Here is a 13,642-nt window from a genome sequence, read left to right on the forward strand (position 1 = left end):
AAGCAGTACGGATGCAAGTGGACACTGGAGCAGCCATATCTTTTCTGTATACAAGGAGAAACTACATCACACCACAGCCCACAAAGAGGAAGCTGAGAACATACACCGGTGAGCTTGTTCCAGTGAGAGGAAGTGTGATTGTTAAGAGTGACCGTGAAACCAGACAGCAAGCCAAAATGCTTCAAAGCTAGACCTGTCCCATACGCCATAAAACCAAAAGTTGAAACCGTGCTAAACAGACTAGTCGAGAGTGGAGTATTGGACCTAGTGAATGGGTTTACACCTGTCGTTCCAGTCATAAAGTTGAAGTCACAAAGTCACCATTAACCCAGTCTTGACTGCTGAAAAATATCCACTACCCTGCATTGACGACCTCTTTTCTGGTTTAGCTGAAGGACATACATTCAGTAAGATAGGCCTGACATAAGTCTATCTACAGATGCATGTGGACCAAGAGTCAGAAGAACTGTTGACCATAGTGACTCACAAAGGACTGTACAGGTACTGGAGGCTTCCTTTTGGAATCACCTCAGCTCTGGCCTTGTTTCAGAGATGGATGTGGACCAGATAGTGAGCGGGCTCACCGAGGTCCAATGTTACCTTGATCTAGTCATCACCGGCAAATACGAGCAGGAGCACTTAAGAAACCTGAACGCTACACTACAGAGACTGGAGGAGAACGGACTGAGGGTCCGGAAGGACAAATGCAAGTTTTTCCGGGCTTCTGTTGAGTACCTGGGCCATGTCATGGACAGTTCGGGGCTCCGCAAGGCACCGTCAAAGGTGAAGGCCATTGCGGAAGCTCCATACCCACAGAACGTGAGTTATCTGAGATCATTCTTTGGATTACTGACGTACTACGCTAAGTTTGCCGAACCTAGGTAGCATGTTAAAGCCACTACATGAACTTTGGAACAAAACCAAACAGTGGAAGTGGACAGACAAATGTGAGGCCTTCGCTCAACAGCCTTCGCTCAATCAGAGGCCCTAACCCACTTCAACCCCAACTTGCCATTACAGTTGGCATGTGATGCATTGCCTTATGGCAATGGTGCTGTTTCACACATCATGCCATCAGGTGAAGAAAGGCCAACTGTTTTTGCATCACGGACCTTAAGTAAAGCTGAGAGCAATTATGCACAGATAGAGCGTGAAGCCCTCGCCATCGTGTTTGGAGTTAAAACATTTCATTTGTTTCTGTTTGGCTGACGATTCACACTGCTGACAGACCACAGACCCCTCACCTCCATCTTTGGTCCCAACATCGGCATGCCGTCGCTCGCAGCCAGCCGCATGCAGCAATGGGCATTACTGTTATCTGCTCACCAGTACAGAAGGTCTGAGCAGCACAGCCTCTCAAGGCTTCCCTTACCGGTCGCACACACTGAGCGCTCCCAGGCTAAAATCTTCTACTTCAAGGAAGTGACAAACGCCCCAGTTACGTCTGTCCAAGTGAAAAGGTTCACCCACACTGATCCAGTGATGTCTGAGGTCATGGACATTGTCACTCGTGGGAAAGGAGGAGACCTGTCAGACAGCCTAAAACCTTACCTAGTGAGGAGAAACGAACTCACAACAGTTCAGTCTGGATGCTTGCCATGGGGCAGGTATAGGAATAATGATGCATTTTATTTTGGTTTCTTGCATCAAACAACATTTTCAATCACCTCGTCTGAAAGACAAGTATATAAACAGGTTCATGTCAAGCCCTGCATGTTTTTTTCAAAAGTTTTTATGGAATGTAGGCCTACATTGAACACGACACATTGTCTGCTTCTGTAGGCTGAACGATAGAACAGCTACAATATTTCCATGTTAAAATGTTATGGGATGCATTTTCTACATTGTTTTTGATGGTAGGCAACTCTGGTAGGCCTACATTAAGATTAAATAGCCACAGTAGACTACTTGACCACTGTTAAAACAAACTTAAAGTGGTTATCAGTGTTCAGCCATCAGTGTTCAGTTAATGCGTGCTGGAAGTTGCACAACATTTTCACAACCTTCAAGTTTGCACTTAGCATACCTGAAATTTGCTCAGTGATGAAAAAACATTTCTGGGAATATTGGTGATAACTCTCTAGTTTTTTGAAATAAATACTTTCCCCAAAACCTTTTAAATTAAATGTTAACAGCAGAGTAGGCTTACCTAGTAGAAGTATATCATGAGTAAGTATATCATTTGTATCTATTATTTGCAAACGTTGAAATGAAATGAGCAACAGCAGTACAGATCCATCACTAAGATGGCTCATGTAGATGGCACTTTCTGTCTTCTTCTTATTATTCTTCTCTACGTTTTACTGGCGAATCGCAACCAACTGACAGGTGCATACACCTACAGTCCTGAGGTCGTGACCAGCCTCACACTCATCTATTCTCACTATATTCTAACCCTGGATTTCTAAAACCTCACTACTCCCATCACCCCCACCCAAAATACCACCCATTCCCTATTCCCATCCAACCTCTTTGACCCTGTCATACAAACTCTCCCTTTCTACATCATACAGTTAACAAAATAATAGTACATGTTCAACCGTCTCCTCTCCATTACACATTCCAGTACCATGTTTCCCTATCAATTTCAAAGATAAATTCAATCCCGAATGCCCTAATCTTATCCTATACAACATAACCTCCCTTCTGTTCCCATTTAATGGCAGTATGTCCCGTACAGATTTCCTTGTACTATAAAAAGTCTGCCCTTACTACTTTCCTCCCATTGTCTCTGCCAGCAATCTTAACTAATTATTCCGAATGAGTTATTATTAATATCCATAATATTCTCTTTCACTGCCCTTTTTGCTATTATCTACTATATAATTTCCATAAACACCTGTATGAGCCAAAATCCAACAGAACTGAATTTCAATACCATCCTTAGTCTTCCTATACTGTCAGTGTAGGATGACCTACCGTAATACCCTTCAGTATGCCAGGGCTATTTTAACTCTGCTAAGGGATAGTGGCATTTCCCCAGTATCTACTTGTAAAGCCTCAACTGGTGTAGTTTTAAATGCACCATCGAAGTGCCTTCGCTTTTATCCTATCAAGGCACAGCAATGATGTATAGTGGGAGAACAAGTATTTGATACACTGCCGATTTTGCAGGTTTTCCAACTTACAAAGCATGTAGAGGTCTGTAATTTTTATCATAGGTACACTTCAAATGTGAGAGACGGAGTCTAAAACAATAATCCAGAAAGTCACATTGTATGATTTTTAAGTAATTAATTTGCATTTTATTGCATGACATTTTATTGCATGACATTGATCACCTACCAACCAGTAAGAATTCTGGTTTTTCTTTAAGAAGCCCTCCTGTTCTCCACTCATTACCTGTATTAACTGCACCTGTTTGAACTCGTTACCTGTATAAAAGACACCTGTCCACACACTCAATCAAACAGACTCCAACCTCTCCACAGTGGCCGAGACCAGACTTTTAGGCAAGTGGAAGATGTTTGAAATTATTTTCCTTCTGAGTTTCCTGCTAATACAGGATGTAGGTGGTGTTTCCTATTTCTAACACAGCAGGATGAGGGCATCAATACATTTCTAGCCTTCTCTCTACACTATGTCACAGTAGTCAATCAAATTAGTTGTTGGGTTTGTACATATGCACCCATTCACATCAAGGGCAGGTATTCCATTAAGGGTTATTCCTTTTAACCAGAGTGAAATGTTGGGTATATGGAGAGATTATTGGTACTAATTTGGGTAAGAATGTTGAGTATCAACATGCTAGAGTACCTAGTTCTGCAGTACCTTCCTTCATTTGAGATTACCAATGACACTAATCAGCGACCACCTTACCTAGTTATTACACAAGCCCCTGTTGGGTGGTTAGGTTTTAATAGGTCACTCTTTTGGAATTTGCCTCAACTGCACCAGGACGCGTTTGTCAAAGTAGGACAGAGAAAGTGTGATCAGACAACAAATCTATCTATCTGCCTCTGATGGTACTAAGGTTGCGGAATGTCTAATGTCTGTTTAATTGACTTTTGGTAATGGCACTATGACTACTTTCTATGCCAATACCTTCGGTAATATCATCAATGATGGTATGGTAGCTCCTAATGGGACTTACTTTATTGTGGATACTATGCCTGTTCCTGGTTACCAAAGTTGTGGCAAGGGTCGTGCTATTTGGGATATGTCGTATATCATGTAAAACATTCAGTGAATTATAAACGTGTGTTTACAGAAACGGAGAGATTCTTTGCAATTGCTTTTAGCACAGGAAGTTATTAATATGGTTAACTCTGGAAATCCTAGTACAATTGAGAGTCTTGAGTTAGTTACAGCTGAGATGATTGCCATTCAGACTGTGCGATGCAAAATCGTTTGACCCATGATTATCTTCTGTCTGCACAAGGGGGTACATGTGCTGAACGCTGTACTTATATTCCTGGTAATTCTGAGGAAAGATTAGGACTTGAGGGCACTAAATATCTTGATTTACAATCCAGATGATTTAGGCTTAATCATGTGGTTGCCTTCCACATTCGGTACATGGGGACGTTTTTTGGTGGGCATGATACTTCCAATAGTGGGAGTTGTGGTTATTTTTCTCATCCTCATCCAGGTTATCAAGTGTGCTATTGCCCAATGTTTGTCAGCTAAAAATCCGACAGGGGATATCATTCGATTCATCAACCGTGTCCTTTTGGAGATGTCAGTGGTGTTCACAAGAATGTGGTGGTCTTCATGTCACGCCCTGATCTGTTTCACCTGTCCTTGTGATTGTCTCCACCTCCCTCCTCCAGGTGTCACTTATTTTCCCCAGTGTATTTATCCCTGTGTTTCCTGTCTCTCTGTGCCAGTTCGTCATGAATGTTTCCAAGTCAAGTGCCCGTTTTCAAGTGCCCGTTCAGTAAGGCACGTGCTACTTCCCTTCCCCTGCACCGTCCTTTTGATTGTGCCATTGACCTTCTACCAGGCACTACACCACCTCTGGGTCAGTTGCATTCTCTGTCCGGGCCAGAGACCAAAGCTATGGAGGAGCACATAGAGGAGTCTCTAGCCAATGGGGCCATCAGGCATTCTGCATCTCCTGCCGGTGCAGCGATTTTGTTTGTAGAGAAGAAGGACAAAACCCTGCGCCCGTGCATTGACTATTGATATCACTGTCAAAAATCGTTACCCCCTTCCTCTCCTCAGCGTTTGAACCTCTCCAGGGGGCTACCATGTTTTCCAAGTTGGACCTTCGGAATGCCTACCACCTGGTTCGGAGATGCGAGGGGGATTAGTGGAAGACAGCCTTCAACACAGCCAGTGGACAATATGAGTACCAGGACATTCCATTTGGACTCACCAGCGCCCCTGCTGTCTTCCAGGCTTTGGTCAATGATGTGCTTCGGGACATGCTAAACCGGTTTGTGGTCGTCTACCTGGATGACATCTTGTTTTTTTCCCGATCTGCACAAGAACATGTACTCCATGTCAGACGGGTCCTTCAGCGCCTCCTGGAAAACCAACTGTTCATGAAAGCCGAGAAGTGTGGGTTCCACCGCTCTTCTATGACCTTTCTGGGATATGTCCTTGCTGAGGGTAATGTTCAGATGGATCCTGGAAAGGTGAAAGTAGTGGTGGATTGGCCTCAACCAATGTCCAGGGTGCAGTTGCAATGGTTTCTTGGGTTTGCAAACTTCTACTCCCGTTTCATTCAGGATTACAGCACCATGGAGGCCCCCCTCTCGACACTCCCCTCTCCCAAGGTACCGTTCAAATGGTCTCCAGCTGTCGACAAAGCCTTTGTGGACCTAAAGCATTGGTTCACAACAGCACACATCCTCATCCATCTGAACCCCTCGCGTCAATTTGTGGTGGAAGTGGATGCTTTGGAAGTTGGAGTGGGGGCCATCCTGTTCCAGCGATCTGCCCAGGACCAGAAGCTTCACCCCTGTGCCTTCCTGTCCCATCGTCTCAATCCTGCTGAGAGGAACTACGATGTTGGCAACCGAGAACTCCTGGCGGTGAAGATGGTGTTAGAGGAGTGGAGGCACTGTCTGGAAGGAGCAGAACAGCCATTCCTGGTCTGAACCGACCATAAAAGCTTGGAATATCTCCGTTCAGCCAAGCGCCTTAACTCAAAGCAGGCCCGGTGGGCCCTCCTGTTTACCAGATTCAACTTTACCACTTCCTACCGTCCTTGATCTAAAAATGTGAAGCCTGATGCTCTCTCCCACCTGTACAGTTCCTCTGCCACACCCTCGACTTCCGAAACCATTCTCCCTACCTCATGCCTTGCTGCCACTGTGGATTGGGGTATTGAGAACCTGGTTCGCACAACAAATTATTTACTTAAAAATCATACAATGTGATTTTCTGGATTTTTGTTTTAGATTCCGTCTGTCACAGTTGAAGTGTACCTATGAAAAAAATTACAGACCTCTACATGCTTTGTAAGTAGGAAAACCTGCAAAATCAGCAGTGTGTCAAATACTTGTTCTCCCCACTGTACATTACTTTAACCCACTAATTAAGAGACTCACCGAACTTGAAAAATACAGGAATTTATATATGAAATCCAGTCTTTATGAAAATCCGCTTGGAATAGCAGGCCTTGCTTCTTAGATATTTAATGTTGTTCTATTTTTTCTAGTAGTTGTCATATATTGCCTCCAATGTATCAACAATGTAAAAACACTGCCCAGGTATTCGGCCCGAGGATGAAATGAATGACGGTACAGACTAGACCCGAGTCTTTCGACCCAAATCTGGCAGCCTAAACTGAGCCAAAGCTAACATTTTAGGGACAGAAACGACCCAGCAATGGCCCAAATCTACTCAAATCAAATCAAATGTATTTATATAGCCCTTCGTACATCAGCTGATATCTCAAAGTGCTGTATAGAAACCCAGCCTAAAACCCCAAACAGCAAGCAATGCAGGTGTAGAAGCACGGTGGCTAGGAAAAACTCCCTAGAAAGGCCAAAACCTAGGAAGAAACCAGGCTATGTGGGGTAGCCAGTCCTCTTCTGGCTGTGCCGGGTGGAGATTATAACCGAACATGGACAAGATGTTCAAATGTTCATAAATGACCAGCATGGTTGAATAATAATAAGGCAGAACAGTTTAAACTGGAGCAGCAGCACGGTCAGGTGGACTGGGGACAGCAAGGAGTCATCATGTCAGGTATTCCTGGGGCATGGTCCTAGGGCTCAGGTCAGTTGAAACTGGAGCAGCAGCACGGCCAGGTGGACTGGGGACAGCAAGGAGTCATCATGTCAGGTAGTCCTGGGGCATGGTCCTAGGGCTCAGGTCCTCCGAGAGAGAGAAAGAAAGAGAGAAGGAGAGAATTAGAGAACGCACACTTAGATTCACACAGGACACCGAATAGGACAGGAGAAGTACTCCAGATATAACAAACTGACCCTAGCCCCCCCCCGACACATAAACTACTGCAGCATAAATACTGGAGGCTGAGACAGGAGGGGTCAGGAGACACTGTGGCCCCATCCGAGGACACCCCCGGACAGGGCCAAACAGGAAGGATATAACCCCACCCACTTTGCCAAAGCACAGCCCCCACACCACTAGAGGGATATCTTCAACCACCAACTTACCATCCTGAGACAAGGCTGAGTATAGCCAACAAAGACCTCCGCCACGGCACAACCCAAGGGCAACCCAGACAGGATGACCACATCAGTGAATCAACCCACTCAGGTGACGCACCCCCTCCAGGGACGGCACGAGAGAGCCCCAGTAAGCCAGTGATTCAGCCCCTGTAATAAGGTTAGAGGCAGAGAATCCCAGTGGAAAGAGGGGAACTGGCCAGGCAGAGACAGCAAGGGTGGTTTGTTGCTCCAGAGCCTTTCCGTTCACCTTCCCACTCCTGGGCCAGACTACACTCAATCATATGACCCACTGAAGAGATGAGTGGTCTTCAGTATTCAGTATCTACTCCATTCAAGCCTCCTTCCCCACATCACAAATTATTTGAAATATTTCCATTTGTTCGTTGTTGATCTCGGTGAGCCTTTCCTGTGGGCCACTTGTACAAGCTCTGATTTTCCACCCTAGGTCACAATGTCCTTCTTCTTAGTTGTCTGGTCTCCACTGGGCTGTTTCCTAAGAACAGCTATTTAGCCGTAACCGTGATTGTCTGAGACTGGAGTTTCCTTCTCCTCTTCCTCTGGTAGATGGTCAAAGTTCCAAACTTAACATGCGCAGCTGCAGACTGGCGGTGTCCTGGTCTGGTAAGTTAATTTTCTTCACCTCGTGTTGAGAGTTTGAGTTTCTAACCATTTCACATATGGACCACGGTCTCACGTCTTTCTGATCTGATATGTTAATTCTTAGCCTGTCCTTTTAAGCACTCTGGCCAAAGGGCACGGCTCCGGCCGTCTGACACATCCTTCTGGCCTCACTCGGGGTGTGGCTACTTAACGTGCAAAGAATATGATTAGAAGTTATCTCTTATGACTCCTAAAATCACATTCCTGTATTAACAAAAAAAATGTAATCCATTTTAATTTCACATAGACAACGTATTGGATGGAAACTCGACAGATAAAGGGGGTAAACTTCCTAAGTTACAGTATTTGGTTCATACAGTTTTTAATAACATCACAAAATGAAAAGCATTCGTTTACCACATCTACCCATTGACCATTTGTCACGCCCTGACCTTAGAGAGCTTTTTATGTCTCTATTTTGGTTTGGTCAGGGTGTGATTTGGGTGGGCATTCTGTTATTTTTTCTATGTTACTTTTTCGTATTTCTTTGTTTTGGCCGGGTATGGTTCTAAATCAGGGACAGCTGTCTATCGATTGGGAACCATACTTAGGTAGCTTTTTCCCACATTTCTTTTGTGGGTAGTTATTTTCTGTTTAGTGTTTTCTGCACCTGACAGGACTGTTTCGGTTTCATTTATTTATTTTTGTTATTTTGTTATAGTGTTAAGTTACAATAAAAAGGCATGAACACTTACCACGCTGCGCTTTGGTCCGACTCTTCTTCTTCAGACGATGACTCCAGTGAAACCATTTCCCACATTCGGATGTTTGTTTTTGGCTTGTAAAAGTCTGCGAACAAAGACGCAGAGACTCCTATGCTGTATAAAATTCACGACCGCTGTGCGGAGGTGTGAAAAAGTGGCCCAGCCCTCCCCCACTCCTTCTTCTGTGGGTGAGAGAGGGCCTGGTTATTTGTCAATCATTGCCAAGCTGATCTGATCCTCACGTGTAGTCATGACAGTAATACTATTCTATTAAATGTAGTAATATTGCAGCTATCAAGAGAACTATGAACAACATAAACATAAAAAATACATTTCATTTTAAAACTTGTATTTACATAGATGAAATTGACTTTGTGTGGCTACCATCCCTCAACAGGTATTATGTATGTACAGTAGCATCTACAATTGAAGTCAGAAGTTTACAGGTTGGAATCATTAACTTGTTTTTCAACCACTCCCCAAATTTCTTGTTAACAAACTATAGTTTTGGCAAGTCGGTTAGGAGATCTACTGTGTGCATGACACAAGTAATTTTTCCAACAAATGTTTACAGACAGATTATTTCACTTATAATTCACTGTATCACAATTCCAGTGGGTCAGAAGTTTACATACACAAAGTTGACTGTGCCTTTAAACAGCTTGGAAAATTCCAGAAGATTATGTCATGGCTTTAAAAGCCTCTGATAGGCTAATTGACATAATTTGAGTCAATTGGAGGTGTACCTGTGGATGTATTTCAAGGCATACCTTCAAACTCAGTTCCTCTTTGCTTGACATCATGGGAAAATCAAAATACATCAGCCAAGACCTCAGAAAACAAATTTGTATACCTCCACAAGTCTGGTTCATCCCTGGGAGCAATTTCAAAAAACCCTAAAGGTACCACATTCATCTCTACAAACAGTACTCAAGTATGAATACCATGGGTCCACGCAGCCGTCATACCACTCAGGTAGGAGATGCGTTCTGTCTCCTAGAGATGAACATACTTTGTTGAAAAAAGTGCAAATCAATCCCAGAACAACAGCAAAGGACCTTGTGAAGATGCTGGAGGAAACGGGTACAAAAGTATCTATATTCACAGTAAAATGAGTTATATAGCGAGTTCTATATGACCTGAAAGGCCGCTCAGCAAGGAAGGAACCACTGCTCCAAAACCGCCATAAAAAAGCCAGACTATGGTTTGCAACTGCACATGAGGACAAAGATTGTACTTTTTCGGAGAAATGTCCTCTTGTCTGATGAAACAAAAATAGAACTGTTTGGCCATAATGACCATCGTTATTTTTGGAGGAAAAAGGGGGAGGCTTGCAAGCCGAACAACACCATCCCAACCGTGAAGCACAGGGGTGGCAGCAGCATGTTGTGGGGGTGCTTTTCTGCAGGAGGGATTGCTGCACTTCACAAAATAGATGGCATCATGAAAAGGGAAAATTATGTGGATATTTTGAAGCAACATCTTAAGATATCAGTCAGGAAGTTAAAGCTTGGTCACAAATGGGTCAAATGGACAATGACCCCAAGCATACTTCCAAAATGGCTTAAGTATAATAAAGTCAAGGTGTTGGAGTGGCCATCAAAAGCCCTAACCTCAATCCTATAGAAGATTTGTGGGCAGAACTGAAAAAGTGTGTGCGAGCAAGGAGGCCTACAAACCTGACTCAGTTACACCAGCTCTGTCGGGAGAAATTGGCCAGAATTCACCCAACTTGTTATCGGAATCTTGTGGAAGGCTACCCGAAACGTTTGACCCAAGTTAAACAATTTAAAGCCAATGCTACCAAATACACTCCATTAGTATTTAACCTTTCTGATCTCCCCATCCCGGATCCGGGATCGTGAATACAGACTCAAGCTCATTACCATAACGCAACGTTAACTATTCATGAAAATCGCAAAATGAAATAAATATGCTAGCTCTCAAGCTTAGCCTTTTGTTAACAACACTGTCATCTCAGATTTTCAAAATATGTTTCTCAACCATTGCAAAACAAGCATTTGTGTAACAGTATTGATGGCTAATGTAGCATTTAGCGTAGCATTTAGCGTTAACATTCAGCAGGCAACATTTACACAAAAAAACAGAAAAGCATTCAAATAAAATAATTTACCTTTGAAGAACTTCAGATGTTTTCAATGAGGAGACTCTCAGATAGCAAATGTTCAGTTTTTCCTGAAAGATTATTTGTTTAGGACAAATCGCTCCGTTTTCTGCGTCACGTTTAGCTACGAAAAAACCCCTGTATCCAAGATTGTGTAAATCTATCAGCAAGCTCATTAGCATAACACAACGTTAACTATTCATGAAAATGGCTAATGAAATGAAATGAATCAATTTGCTCTCAAGCTTAGCCTTTTGTTAACAACACTGTCATCTCAGATTTTCAAAATATGCTTTTGAACCATAGCTAAACAAGCATTTGTGTAAGAGTATTGATAGCCTAGCATTGCATTAAGCCTAGCATTCAGCATGCAACATTTTCCACAAAAAACCATAAAAGCATTCAAATAAAATAATTTACCTTTGAAGAACTTCAGATGTTTTCAATGAGGAGACTCTGTTAGATAGCAAATGTTCCGTTTTTACAAAAAATATTATTTGTGTCGACTAATCACTCTGTTTTGGGTAAGAAAAAAGAAAAAAAAAAAAAAAAAAAAGTCATTAAAACGCGAACTTTTTTCCAAATTAACTCCATAATATCGACAGAAACATGGCAAACGATGTTTAGAATCAATCCTCAAGGTATTTTTCACATATCTATCGACGATAAAATCCATCGTGGCAGTTTACTTTCAATTCTGAAGAAATGGAACGCGCATGGACTTACTGATTACGCACACAGGACACCGGACGGGACACCAGGTAAATGTAGTCTCTTATGGTCAATCTTCCAATGATATGCCTACAAACACGTCACAATGCTGCAGACACCTCAGGGAATATTCAGAAAGCGCAGGCTCATTCCTGGCGCATTCACAGCCATATAAGGAGACATTGGAACACAGCGCCTTCAGAATCCGGGGCATTTCCTGTATGAAACATCATCTTGGTTTCGCCTGTTGCATTAGTTCTGGGGCACGCACAGATAATATCTTTGCAGTTTTGGAGACGTCAGAGTTGTGTCTTTCCAAGGCTGTCAATTCCATGCATAGTCGAGCATCTTTTCGTGACAAAATATTGCGCTTAAAACGGGCACGTCTTTTTATCCAATAATGACACAGCGCCCCTATAGGTTCAAGAGGTTAAACTTCTGACCCACTGGAAATGTGATAAAATAAATTAAAGTCGAAATAAATCATTCTCTCCACTATTATTCTGACCTTTCACATTCTTAAAATAAAGTGGTGATTCTAACTGACTTAAACTTGACCCCAAAAAAACATATGGGTCAGATGGTTTAGACCCTTTCTTCTTGAAGGTTGCTGCCCCTATCACTGCCAAGCCTGTCTCTGAACTTTTTAACCTGTCTCTCCTCTCTGGGGAGGTGCCCATTGGAAGGCATCCACAGTGTGTATTTTATTTAAAGGGGGAGATCAAGCTGATCCTAACTGTTATAGGCCAATTTCTATTTTGCCCTATTTATCAAACGTGTTGGAAAACTTCAATAATCAACTGACTGGCTTTCTTGATGTCTATAGCATTCTCTCGGGTATGCAATCTGGTTTCCGCTCAGGTTATGGATGTGTCACCACAACCTTAAAGGTCCTAAAGGATGTCACCATTGCCCTTGATTCTAAGCAATGTTGTGCTGCTATTTTTATTGACTTGGCCAAAGCTTTTGATACTGTAGAACGTTCCATTCTTGTGGGCCGGCTATGGAGTATTGGTGTCTTTGGCCTGGTTTGCTAACTAACGCTCTCAAAGAGTGGAGTGTATAAAGTCTGAACATCTGCTGTCTCAGCCACTGCCTGTCACCAAGGGTGTTCCTCAAGGCTCGATCCTAGGTCCCACGCTCTTCTCAATTTACATCAACAACATAGCTCAAGCAGTAAGAAGCTCTCTCATCCATTTATATGCAGATGATACAGTCTTATACTCAGCTGGCCCCTCCCCGGATGTTGAGTTAAACGCTCTACAACAAGGCTTTCTTAGTGTCCAACAAGCTTTCTCTGCCCTTAACCTTGTTCTGAACACCTTCAAAACAAAGTTCATGTGGTTGGTAAGAAGAATGCCCCTTTTCCCACTGGTGTGATTACTACCTCTGAGGGTTTAGAGCTTGACGTAGTGACCTCATACAAGTACTTGGGAGTATGGCTAGATGATACACTGTCCTTCTCTCAACACATATCAAAGCTGCAGGCTAAGGTTGAATCTAGACCTGGTTTCCTCTATTGTAATCGCTCCTCTTTCACCCCAGCTGCCAAACTAACCCTGATTCAGATTACCATCCTACCAATGCTAGACTACGGAGATGTAATTTATAGATCGGCAGGTAAGGGTGCTCTCGAGCAGCTAGATGTTCTTTACCATTCAGCCATCAGATTTGCCACCAATGCTCCTTATAGGACACATCACTGCACTCTATACTCCTCTGTAAACTAGTAATCTCTGTATACCCGTCGCAAGTCCCACTGGTTGATGCTTATTTATAAAACCCTCTTAGGCCTCACTCCCCCATATCTGAGATACCTACTCTATACTATACCCTCATCCTCCACATACAAC

The 13,642-nt window shown here is 43.1% G+C and overlaps 1 pseudogene; it reads left to right on the forward strand.

The window, feature by feature from the left end:
• The first annotated feature begins 552 nt into the window (after positions 1–552).
• LOC149982892 (uncharacterized) lies at positions 553–5,146 on the forward strand (annotated as a pseudogene).
• Positions 5,147–13,642: the final 8,496 nt, after the last annotated feature.

This window comes from Oncorhynchus mykiss, chromosome 6 (assembly GCF_057628025.1).
Source record: "Oncorhynchus mykiss isolate SJ-2025 chromosome 6, ASM5762802v1, whole genome shotgun sequence".
Lineage (NCBI taxonomy): Eukaryota > Metazoa > Chordata > Actinopteri > Salmoniformes > Salmonidae > Oncorhynchus > Oncorhynchus mykiss.